This window comes from Dermacentor silvarum, chromosome 9 (genome assembly GCF_013339745.2).
Source record: "Dermacentor silvarum isolate Dsil-2018 chromosome 9, BIME_Dsil_1.4, whole genome shotgun sequence".
NCBI lineage: Eukaryota > Metazoa > Arthropoda > Arachnida > Ixodida > Ixodidae > Dermacentor > Dermacentor silvarum.
In genome coordinates, this window is record NC_051162.1 from 142691902 (window position 1) to 142705341 (window position 13440).

The window sequence follows — 13440 nt, forward strand, 5'->3', positions numbered from 1 at the left end:
AAAAAGTTTAATTTAGGTAAGAAAATAGGTTACCGTTTGCAGGTCACGAAATCTACAGCTTGCAATACAGGCTTTTGTATTTTCGTCTGAACTTACGAAGCTGTTCGTCGCAAGCCGAATACCTTCATTAACGATATGATCAAGGTCATCTTTGGCGGGCATTTGCACTAACCAATCATTGAAGTGTAAGAATTTTTTTTCTGTCTGTGAACATGAGCTGAACATTATTTGAAAATATTAGAAGGACATCAGCCATACAAATGCTATAAATTGCGCAGAAAAAATCTCATAAGACGCCAGCACACCATGGGAGTGTTAGCCAGCGTTTTTGAGTGGTGGCGCTAGCTAACACTCCCAGGGTTAGTTCATTAGTTCTAGTTGTGAAACATAAATACCCCAGAAAGTGCGTGGGAAAACAGCTCCGCGGTAGCTCAATGGTAAGAGCATCGCACGCGTAATGCGCAGACGTGGGATCGTTCCCCACCTGCGGACAGTTGTTTTCTAATCCATTTTCATTTCCATTAATATATAATTTATTTAATTCAATTAGTAAGCACAAGTAATTTGCCCTATGTTGTCCTTGATGTCATTATTTGTTGGCTTCTTATGATATGATTAATAAAAATCGGGCCCTTCGGTTCCCTTTCTTCTCGCAGAAAAAAAAGAATTCCTGTAAAACTGCTGTAAGAAATTACATTTTAAAAGTGCTCATATATGTCTTAGGCACTCTTCTTGTATCTTGAATAAAGTGCGCGGATGAAGCATTGCGAGCTACCGCATCAGGGTAAAATTGCGTAGGATTTGACAGTTGTATTTAGTTCGAGAATATGCGATCATGCCAGGCATAAGCCAAGCTGGATGGCACTGTGCCAGCTTTCATATCTGTGACTGATATTCCGCGCAGGGACCATATTTTCCAGGAGGATATTTATTATAAACTCTCTATAGGAGATTACAGTGCAGCGATGCGTGCGATGCGTTGGCGGCAACGTTTACATAGAGCAACTCCCCACAGTTGTCTATAAATATTGTGTATGTTATTATTGCGATAGCAATTATATGAACACTCCAGGCGCATTTCTGCGGTCGGCGTAGTCGTCGCCGTCACCGTGAGTTTCGTATAAAGCCACGGTCGATAAAATCGTCGTCGCGCACTGTAGGCTGCATGTACGAGTGAAATCATGCGACGGTGAGCCGGCAATCGCGGTTCGCGCACGCAAGGGCGGGAAGCGCGCAGTCTTCCAGTCGCGCACGACGCTCCGGGTGGAGGGTGGTCAGGCGGAGGGGCCGCGCTTTACTGCGGCCAGGCACTCCCGCCGCGCCGGAAGGCTCCGGGGGAGGTGTGTGTGTGTGTGGGGGGGGGGGGGGGGGTACTGCGCCGCAAGCGCCCACCCGCGCGGCTGTATCTTGAAAGCCATCTGAGGGGGGGGGCAGAGTCCGCCCTCCCTTTGTTTTTGCGGCTCGGATAGCGTTGATGCAAGCGCCGGCACGCAGCTCAATTCGATCGCTGCTGCGGCCGCGCTGATTCACTCAAGAGTTCTAAGGCGAAAGCCTTTAATGGCTCATACTCGCGGCGTCGGGCCGTCCGTCCGTCCGTGCCATGGAATGGTGCCAGCTGTGGCCTCTCCCCCTCACACTCTTTCAGTAATCACGTGATGGCACAGCGGCGCATAGCAACAGTTGCGCCGCCACAGCTGTGGCCTCTCCCCCTTACACTCTCTCAGCAATCCATCCACTGGTAGTGTCATGGAGAAATAAAATAAAAAAGACATGAAATAAGCAGTCGAATGGCCACAGGCTTTCGCCGGACACACTTTGGAACTTACAAAGTGTCCTTCAGTTTTTGACAGCGAGTTTGCGCCTCATCCCGCGAAATGCGTTCATTTTTGCTGGTGCGCGTGTGACACCATGCTTGTTAATTCAGTTAGTGTGCCATGTTTACAAGTTTACACGGCCGATAGAGCTACTATCCTTACTTTGTATGTTGCTATCGCCATCGATGCTTCGTATTTCGGGCGAAACTGCGACTTTATTGTTAACAGTGTTGCACTAACGTAACAATAACACTACCACCATTACTGTCATCACAATCGTCGTAGTTGACCATTACACATTGACTGTTACAGTCCGAACACCTAGCCACAAAATGTGTGTATCTCATAAGTTCAAAAACCCTTATATATATATATATATATATATATATATATATATATATATATATATTGGGTACCTCGTCGTTTCTGGATACCCATGCAGAACCTTAACAACTGAACCAATACGTGTCAGCTAAGCGTACCGTTTCTCTAGTAAAAGTGAAAGAATAATTCCGCAGTACCTGGTGGTCATCTTTGAGTTGAATTCCGGTGAAGAGTTGCTCAACAGCCTTCTTCAGCATTGGCGCGCTTGCTGCAGCGGTGTGTTTGAGCAAGAACTCGAGTCGGTAGCCTTGACCAAACTTTTCCCGCAGGTGCTGGACGGTGCCCAGGCACATCATGCGGCCTTGGACCATGATTGTGAGCCGGTCGCAGGAAAACTCGCACTCGTCCATGCTGCGTGCATTCAAAGTCGTACGGATAACAGTGTTATACGTAGGCAAGTCTGTCCGAACGAAAAGACAGCTATGTTTTCAAACAGAACGTTTCTTTGCTATCCCACCCAGAGTTCTCTTACCATGGCTGCTGCTGCTCTTCCGCATTTTTTGTTAATTTATTTCAATAATTACGTGCTCATATGTTGGCCTCGAAACTGGGTCACCCAGTTCAGCAGCCCGATCCACTAACCATTAGGCATCAATCATTTTTTATTTTGTATATTGCCTTGCTTGTAACATCACACACTGACAAAAATGGCACAAAGGGAGATAACCACTCCGATGTGGGCGCGAATCACTTGACATTTCTTTTCGTATCGACAATTTTACTGAATAGAAAACTGCACTGACAAGATTCAGACTGCAGCCAGTATAGTACCTCCAATACACGCGAAACTCTCGATAAAGCTTTCGTGCACCGAAGGCACGTTTACATCTGCATGTGGTCCCTTGAATACCTGTTTTATTCATCGTATCGCATCATATATTGGCAGGGGTGCTGCCTCCACATTGCCATGCATATTCGCTTACGTGACCTTATCCCATCATCTTTGGTGTCGTCATGCAATGTACACGTGCAAGGTGGTCCTGTAGAATGGTACCTACGTGTGTCTTTCCATGTGTCTCTTCTTGTGTTGTGTACTGTTTCCAAATTTTACGCATTTAGCAATCAGTCATTAGAACGAACGAACTAGCCCCTCGAGACATTCTAATGACATCTACGGGAAGTACGCCTAGCACGGTGAATATTACGTATACGTATACACTTACATCGTGCCAACGCCAATAAGAACTGCGGAGTGACAACACCTTAGTTGCCACATGTTCAACTCCTCGGAATGGACTGCAAATGTATTGGTGGCAACAGTCGAGCAAATTGAATGGAATTAAAATGGGACCCCGAGAATCCGAAATTGACGAAATAGACTGCGTTTGACAACTAAGTGCCCTTAAACACAGCCAATTTTAGTTTAAGGTTCAATTAGGCGATTTGGCAAGCGCATCCTTGGCCTACGACACAAGGACGGCGGCCAAAATCCACGCCGCCATCGCTGCATCCTGCGTGAGTCTATGGTATTTTGGAACACCCGCCATGTTCTTTCTGTTTCTAAAACTGTGAAGTGTATAAAGTGTAAGCACCTGTTATATACCAGTAAATGTGAAACAATAAAAATCATCCAGAAAAACTTAATTATACGTCTCTCTTGTATATTTCTCATCAAAGTAATACAGCTTGAGTGCCAGGGCAAATACATTGTAGGTAACATCATTCGAAACGTCTTTAAGACTTCAAAAGGATGTTTGTATTCCCGAGGCGCGCAAGGGGACGCAAGTAGTAAATAAATTTGGAGAAAGCATTGCATTTGCTCGAATTGGAGGAGTGTAGCGGATTAGCCCGGCAACTTCAAAAGTAGGAATGGTGTTCTCCATTTCGAGAAGTTAAACGAAGAGGAACTACGGGAGTCTACACTCTCCGGATTGGACTGGGAATGGCATGGAGACCCCTACTCCGCCACTCTGACACCAGCCAGCGCTTTGACATGGTTGCCTCATGTGTAATACATGCCTGACAGCACATGCGTGCGCTGTCGAAGAGAGAACGATGCCTGTGATGTGATGATTTCTATGGTTCTTCCTTCTCTGCGCGCATACCGTATCAGTATTGGTTTGCTGCGCTGCATCTGGTTTTCTTATATATTGCATTCCCTGCAATAAAGCAGTCGTTGTTAGCACCTTGTATGTCGTGTTCTCAACATGGCATCTTAAGCACTGTTTGTTCCAGTCCGAATGATGAACCGACTAGCCCAGTTTCCACTACATAATGCGTAAAAGCGACTGAATAAGGAAGTAAAAAGAAGCAGCGCTACTTTCAACTATAGATTTTTATTTTTGCAAGAACTGAAAAATATATACCGAGCGAGTGCTCGTTCAGTATATACAGGTGCGCACAAAATAACTCGGAACGCCAGACCGGTGGCCGCTGGTCGGCGGAGCACACCCACGGAAAAATACAGCCTTGTCTGCGCGCGCGTGGCTTCCCTGATAAGCAAGCCTCGCTCCCTAGTGCATTTAGATAGGCGTTGCCTTGCGTCAAAAAACTTGCGGTTTGTCCCTCTTAGCGCTGCGGCAACACATTTTAGAGGGGGGATCGGGGCCTGTAGGCTACAGCGTGCTCGGGTGCTATGCAGCGTAATCTCTGAACGCACGCGTAATCCTTGTGGCGTATTCTCGTAGGAATCTGCATTCATTCTAAGAGATAGTCATGCTTTCTGGATAGCTTACGTGGATGGAATCCATGAGCGTTTATAACTGAGTGGTGGCCAATGAGTTCACCATGTTCTACTTTGAATGATACCTAATGTCTTTCATATCTGCGTCAATCATTTTGCCTAAAGAAACTATGAATTCATAGCTTATCTTTCATGTGGGCGAGTGCCACGGCTCGCCTATAATAGCACGGTATAGCGCACTTTTCAAACGGATTATCGTGTTGCGCGATGTATTTTAGTCCTTGTGCAATTATATGCCGAGCCGCATTTACTACTTGGGAATAACAACAGAACTTTGACTGTAACACGACGGCTGCTTCAACAAGGATGACTGCGTGCATTAATAAAAGTTTTCAAAATGATATCAGACGGCGGATTCCAACACGCCAATTTCATACACATGAATCAATTTTATGCTTGCGGCACTATAATAAAGGTCTCGTCAATGCTTCGCTGTCACATTGAATATCGCATACGTATAGGTCGCTATTTATTTACGAAATCTGGCCGCTTCGCTGCATTTTAGTAGGGAGTACTCTAGCATTTGATCTCGTGTATGCGTTGGTTGTCGCGAACATTCAATTTTTCGTTCAGTGTGGTGATAACTTGCTAATCAAAGGGCTGTGTGAGTTAAATGCCTAACAAAAAAAAACTTTAAGTGGGGTACCATTAAAGCACTGCATGGGCCGATTTTTTCAGCCCGAGCCCGGCCCGGGCCCGTTTTTACGTTGGGCGGCCCGCCCGAGCCCGATCAAAACTTCTATGGTGAGACCCGGGCCCGGCCCGGCCCCGGAAATAATCTACGTTACCGGCCCGGCTGGGCCCGCCACCCCTTTACCTTAGGCCCAAGCCCGGCCCGAGCCCGGCGCGAAACTGACCCGAACCCAGCCCGAGACCAAAAAATACATGTTTTTCAGAGTTGAGAAGCCCGAGAATATCTGGCTGCACGTTACATGCACACCACCAGAAAGCCCGAGCCCGGCCCGGGCCTGCGTCAAAATACCCGAGCCCGGCCCGAGCCCGTGAAAAAACTGCTCTACCCGGCCGGGCCCGGCCCACGGGCCGGGCCGGGCCCGGGCTTTCGGGTAAGCCCGAGCCCGTGCAGTGCTCTAGGTACCATATCGATTGCAAGACCGCTTTGACGGCAAAAGCTTTTTTTGCGTTGGCGTCGTTTCATATGCGATTGTTTGCTTATGTAGGTTATTTATTTAAATAGCTATTAATTGGTCGTAATTCGGTTTAATTGTTTACTTACTTGCTGTTACGGAGTTTTTAATTTGTCCTAATTAGTATTTACTGCTCCTTGGAACTATTATTTAATCGTAATTTGGCGTTACCAGTCTTGACACCGAGTCTCGAATTGATGTTAAGTAGTCTTTATTACTGTTCGCAACACTTAATTGCTTTTAATTAACCGTAAGTATTCTTAGTTACTTAGTAATTCACATTAGCATGCTTTAATAAAGGTGTCGTATGATGCCCGTGTTTGGGTCTCGTTATTACCCGTAATTACTTTTAATTAGTCTTTGTGACTCTTCAAGTACTTTTAGTTACATTTAGCTACTTGATGCTTAATTCCCTTTCACATGCTTTATTGAACGGTGGAGGTGTAGTGTGCCGCTTTCTGATTTTTTCTACCGCAATTATTGTCCACGATGGTCACATTCCGCGACTAATGCGCCAGTTAAGCCTTTCGCTTTAAAAGGCGCCGATGCCCACTAACACGCACGCACGAGCGCTTATGCTCCATCGCGTGCATACCGAGGCGTCGGAGCCTATGATTGAATCCTACATGTAAAAAGCAGGTATCAGAACTATTAAAAACATGATAACAGTGTGAGCATACAAGGAGTGGCACACTATACTATCTAGTTCACAATACAAATAAGAGAAAACCTATGGAGGTGTAGGGGCCGAATAATAAATTGTACTGCTAAAAAGCTCGTATAAAAACTTATAGGCTATACGGTTAGGTATTTATTTCGCAAACAGCACAGTGTGTAATTGTAGAAAAAGTTTTCCCCGACGATGGAAAAATAAAATTTAAAGCCCACAAAGGTTGACTGGTGCAAGTAAAGTTAAGGTGGTGAGTGCGACACATTGCACGCGCAGGGTAATGTGCGAACAAAATGGATGTGGGAGTGAATGATGAACCATGTACGATTTAAACAAGGCGACGAAGTATTCATAACTGCGTCGTCTGTGTTCAAAGTGGATTCGTGGTAACCTAAGGGTCCTGTGGTGAAGGTGAAAAATGATGCTAATGTCTGTTACATATAAATGTTCTCGATGTGGTTTGCAAAGTGTGGAGTTTGTTAGCGTTACCAGAATGAGCTTGAATAAACGCATATTGTGAAATTGTATGCAGGCAATTTGAAATTTAATAAAGCATTCTTTAAAGTTCGTTTTAATATGTAAGTATGATAAGTACCTATAAGTATACTCGTTTTTTTTTGTGTTCCTGCCATTCAGGTTTGGGGGAAAGGTGCCTCGAGTTATTTAAACACGTCTACATGAGCGCTGGCACTGGCTAACACTATCACAGGTAAATCGAATGCATGTGCACATATGCCCACTATCGTGAATGATGGGGAAGACGCCTCATACGTTCAATTGGTAACGCATCACACGCGTCATGCTCAGGCTGTTGCTTCAGCCTTCTGCAACGAATGCAATTTCGCTTTTGTGGTCTATTGATTTCATTTAGAAATCGCCAATACATGGAACCCTAAGCTCCTACCAAGTTCTCCACTGAAGCAGCACTCAAACACACCTATTTTCCCACTATGTTCTCCTTGGCTTATTGCTTATTCTTTCCACTTAGATGTTGCAGTACTCACTTGTGAGACGTGAGCACGAAAGTGGTCCGCGAGCGTTTCTTGATCTCAGCGATGGCTCGGAAGATCTTGTTTCGAGACACAACGTCCACGCCAGCGTAGGGCTCGTCGAGAAACACGAATGGCGATAGGCCCAGTAGCGCTGCGCTGATGGACAGCTTCCGGCGGTTTCCTCCGCTGTGCGGCAGGGAAGAACACTCAAATCACAATCGCGAATTTGAAAATACTGCTTACGACAAAATGGGCGGTGAGTGCGGTTGTATCTATCGTTATATTTACTGTCAGAGTAGAAAAATGCAGTTTCCAACGGTACCCCGTCATGGGGCATCGAGTGTGTGAAGGACGCCGCAGACTTACTATCCAGGAAGGAAGCATGCCAGGAAGCATGCCAGAGCAGGGCTTCCGCAATTTATTTATTCTAAATTAATGCCATTAGGTGGTCTGAGCAGCACCAAGGGTAGGTTATGAATCGAACCGTCTTGATGTGAGTGGTGGATGATAATGGAAAAGAATAGAGGAAAAGGGATTCACACATTAGTACAGCGCTAGCATTGAACGCCTGGCCCGTAATAAAAAAATCCCGCATCTTCAAATTCTTGTCCGAGCTGGGGCCAGACATTTGTGACACCGGAGAAGTTATGAAAGGCCACAAGCAGTTTGGCCTATCAGAATGACTTGACACCTACTGGATTTGTAAATTTGCTAACTCCTCCCCTCTCCCCGCCCCAAACACACGCAAATTTCTTGCTTTTTCGTGTTGTGGCTGCTTGCGCGTGGTCACAGTCGTTTTCCAGAGAAAGACCCAACTCATTAATTAGAATATATTTATTTTTCTAATGCGAAGCCTTGCTCTTCAGGTCCACGCAGTCTTAAGTGTTTATCGCAACGTTTCTTTGGGCGGATCCCGAAGATATACTACTATCTAAATAGAAGTAACCACTAAAAAAAGATGTTCTTTGTAAGACCAAGATGCATGACTTCTTTCCGAAATAAATTAAAACCTTAGTGCCCAAAAACAAACGCGAGTAGAACTGCATAATTACACATAACATCAATACGCCTCTAGAAAACAGCTTTGCGTCAAAGGCAAGCCAACCCTTGCTTTAGATTTGAGGTCGCTCTTGCAATATTATGAAGGTGAACCCGACTGAGAACTCCGTGTGCTCGGGCTGCTCCCAGAACACTGTAGGGAAATACAGGCCCATAGGGCCCACATTTTGCCAGAGCAGTAACCAGTCGGCGGCGGCACACTTGCATGATTCATAACAGCGATTATTTTCCAAAACAAAGCGTGCTTCGCATTGCGTAGATATTAAGTGGAGTTGACTCTACTTCCCTTTTTATGTCCTCAACTCGATACTACAAATTTTAAAGTGAAATCTTGAGCAACCGCAACTCCATCCTCATTTAGTGGCGTTAAGCTAAATAGTTCTTTGTTCCTTTATATATTTCAATGTTTTCCATTTAACTATGTGCCTATTGCTTGAAGTAGGTATTTAAGCAACTAATATGTCAGAACAACATATCCGTATACGAAAAAAAAGGACAGCGCGGGAAAGCTGTTAGGTAGGTAAAGGTTGATGCTTAATACTTGATTGTCGACACGAAGGTGCTTAGATATTTATAAAAATGGCGATCAGCTTATGCAAAAACTGAAGCCTCAGCAAGGAAGGACAACAAAAAAGTTGTCGCAGTTTCACCTGAAAGGCGAAACATCAATTGCGATAGCAAATTTGTAGAGAGCTATACGGAGTAATGATAGTAGCTTTATCAGGTGTATAACCTTGGACATGCAGCAGCACCCGCAACACGCACAACTGTTGTCGACGCCGTCGGCGTTTTGCCCGCGTTCGCACAAAATGCGTACGGCGTTGGTGACTGTTGCCGGAGCCTCTGATATAAATAGGCACTTGATGGCGCAGCTAAACGTCGCCTCCCTTCCCTCCCCCTGCCGCCCCCCTCCCCGCCACGGCCTTTCGCGCGTCGGAAGAAATCGCGTTTGTTCTACATATATGGTGATTGTAAAGGAGGAAAGAGACGCCTACTTCTGCAGCCCTTAAGGGAGCACGGCGCAGAACGCGCGTTTTTTCTTCGCCGTGCATTCACTCCGCGGGAAAGCGCGCGTCCCTCGCGCCCTTTCACTCGCACATACAGCGTTCGGCGCGCGGCGACGATTTCATCTCTACTGACGTCATACGGAACCTCACGGCAACGGCGACGGCGACGACGACGGCGACGCCGACGGCAGAAATCTGCTTTGGAGTGTCCATATAATTGCTATCGCAATAAAAAAAAAGTGGGCATCTTGTACTAGTGATGCAAGGCTAGAGTAAACAGCGGAGCTGGTGATCAACCTAGCTTCTTCAAGGTTTTACGGATCTTGGTTAAGTTTTCTAGGAAATGATAATTGCTGCTAGGCACGGTATTCCGAATCGGCTCGCCGCCAACGCGCAGATTCTCGCTTGGCCAAGCGACTTGCTTCAAGATGAGCGGCTTCTTCTTCGGGTGTCCGGATCTTCTTTGGTCATTCCATGTCAAGGCTACATGTACTCGCCACAGAATCAACGAGAGGTCTGCCGCCATCGCGGCTGCTCCGAACTTTATCTCCCGGTGACATCACGACTAAGCTCCGCCTCCACACTTGCCGGGCGCATCTAGACAAAGCCCGCACAGCCAGCGCGCAGTGACGTCACAGTTTTTGGCTCCGCCTACACGGCGCAGCGATTGGTTCTGGCGGGAGCCGGAGTTCAGCTGAGGTCACGTGATCCCTCGGCAGGCGCGCGGTGTCGGTGTGGCTAGGCGAAGCATGCGCGCGGTAGCTGGGAAGGGCGGCGTGAAGAGCTTGGCAAAGCGATGGCATGCCTAGGCGAAGCGGGGGAGCACTTATGCCAGGTGGTTGCTAGGTTGCAGGAGACGCGAAGTGACGTCATCCCCAGGCTCAATTTCTGATCTCGTTACTCGGCGCAACGAAGATCTTAAACAACTCCGCTGTTAAAATTTGCATACACTTTGGTGCACTCTGTAAATTTTGTTTGTAAATGAACGGCAATAGTGATAAGTAATGACGCGTTCAAAATTTAAAAAATATATATCTAGGGAGTCGTTCTATGAATTCTAAGCTAATCTGAATTTGCTAACCTGTACACCCCGCATTCCTTAGAGGCGTGCTCCGTGAGGTCAGCAACTGATAGAATGCTGTCTATCATGGACTTCAACTCGCTTTCGGGGATGCCTCTCAGCCGACCGACCAGGTACAGGTACTCGTACGCATTCAGCCGGTCCAGCAGGCCCCCGAGCTGAAAGCAGTAGCTGATCTGCGACTGCCACTGCGGTGAAGGAGGAAATAGTAGAGACATTTAGTTTGCGGGTGAATTCGCACCACATGGAATAAAATGTGTGTTTCTTTTTCACGTTAAACTATGCCAGCACATTGGCACTTTTTCCACCCAATGACTACCCGTAAGCGTACAGGAAGTCAATTGGTAATTGGTACCAACCACTCCCCGCTGTGGATGCACGTAATAGTCGTGCAAGCTTAAGTGCGACTCAGGAAATGTGTGCTTTGTTTTTTTTAATCACCTAACACTTCTGCTTGCGGAAATATTTTGCTAACTTCCTAAAAATGTCAACAATATAGTTGGTCACTTGTTGATACACGTGGTTTAACGTCCCACAACAAACTTTGCCACCATGGAAGACCTCGTATTAGAAGGCTCGAATCAAGTTTCGCCAGTGCTGGTTGCTTGAAGGGCACTTAAGACACAGGGGCGTTCTTCATTTCGCTCCGCGTTTTATTATGTTAGGAGTACAGCGCAGCCAGAATGCGATGATTTTGGGAATAAATATATGTTTACGTCATAATGTGGTTAGTGATCAGTGAACAAAATCCCGCTTGTGCGCTTCGTAACTTTCTGATTTTTAAAAATGTGCAACTGCCTTTTTGTGACTTTGTGAAATTATACATTCAGCCTAGCTGCTGAAAAAGTGCCTCCGTGGAATGATCCAGAATATAAATTTGTCTTTCAACAATTGCCTTTGAGGAACTTGCTAAAAGACCAATGTAACCTTATCTTTTCAGGGCGTCGCATATTCACAGCAAGCGGAACAGTTGATCAATCCGAGCAAAGGAACTTTTTTTACCTCTACAATTTCTTTTGCGACGTGCTTCCATTATCAAAATAATTGAGGACTAATAGAGTTGTCTTGTTGGCATACAGGCATGCCTCGTTTCCCATTAAGCCCAAAGAAAAAGCGCCGATTCGGCGGAAATTGGCATGCTGTAGGCCCGCGTCAAAAGCAAGGTCAGCCCGCACTACTCTACGAGAAGAGCCCCATGAACTCAAAATCAAGAAATATAGAAAAGCTATAGCTTCGCCGGGACAGATTTGGTAAATGAAAGGAGTGAGAAACACGGAGTAAATTATCCCCGTGTCTCTTAGGCTCGATGGCTCGGAACTCAGCAGGTCAACATGATCTCCGAAAAACACTGTTTTCTCACACAAGCAAAATATTCTCCAGAACTAGCAAACTGATTTCTCCAACATTAGCCTGAATTGTGGAATTGTGCCCACATCATCCTATCAGCTAAAATAAATGAGTGATCTGATTATTATTTTTGTTAAAAACAACATATGGAAATTTAACTCATACTTGGATGTCAATGATGCGAATTCATCAGGAAGGAAAAGATACTTGTTACTGTCATTGTTTCAGTTCATGTCAAAAGTAAGCATTGCACCAATTCTTGAAAAAAATTTCATTGCTTTGAAATCCCTAATTGTTTCTAAATATCTGTTGATTGAAATACGACAAAAATAGACATAAGGAACAACAAATGAAACACTTCTAAATATAGATAATAGAGAAAGGCATCACTGAGCACCTATAAATGTATAAAGGCTTTACTTCAGGGAGAAGTAACAAAATCACATTCTCTGATGTCCCGTTTGTTGCTTATCGTCAAACACATTCGAGATGGGAGTTGCGAAAGCAAATCGAGCACACAGAATAGGAAACAGAAACAAAAAAATCTGTCAGTTATATTAGCCATTTGAAATTCCAGCTGCGCGTTGCTATGCAAGCATGGCTAGTGCACCAAGGATACTGCAATTGTCCCTTACTATTGCGGCAAGGAGCTTTCAGTTCGCTTATTTGCACAGAAGAAAAGAATCGGACAACTGTTTTGTTTCACAGGACAGCATGGATCGTATGGCAATTTATTTCCAAAGTGAGGTTTTAGGAACGCATCAATGAAATTGAACCTTCATGACTGTCACAATACATGAAGGGTGTTCGTGTAGAAATCTGCTGTCAACTTGATCTGCTTGCAATGTGGCAACTGAAATCTAATGGGCTACAATTATTAGTGTTCACTTTGAACTACTATCTACACCCACCGCCGACGGAACGAGTAATTGTAATCGTTGTAATTACACTTACACCCGTGTCACACGGGCACACTTGGAAAGCCTTCCAGTCGACGGCCTTCGAAATGCCACAACTCTATCGACTCAAAGGAGTTGTGGCGCTGTTAAACGTCACTTTTGAAAGACCGTTGAGTGGTTGAGGCGCTTCTCGCAAAAATTTTGTGGCGCTGCGGTTCTTTATTTTTGTCTTCATGTCAACAAAAGTTAAATGGTAATAAATTCACGTAAAATCACATTACCTTTTATTTTTGTTTAAACATTTTAATACATTGTTTATACATTTTAGAATGTTTTGGTTTGACTTCTTTTTATAATCG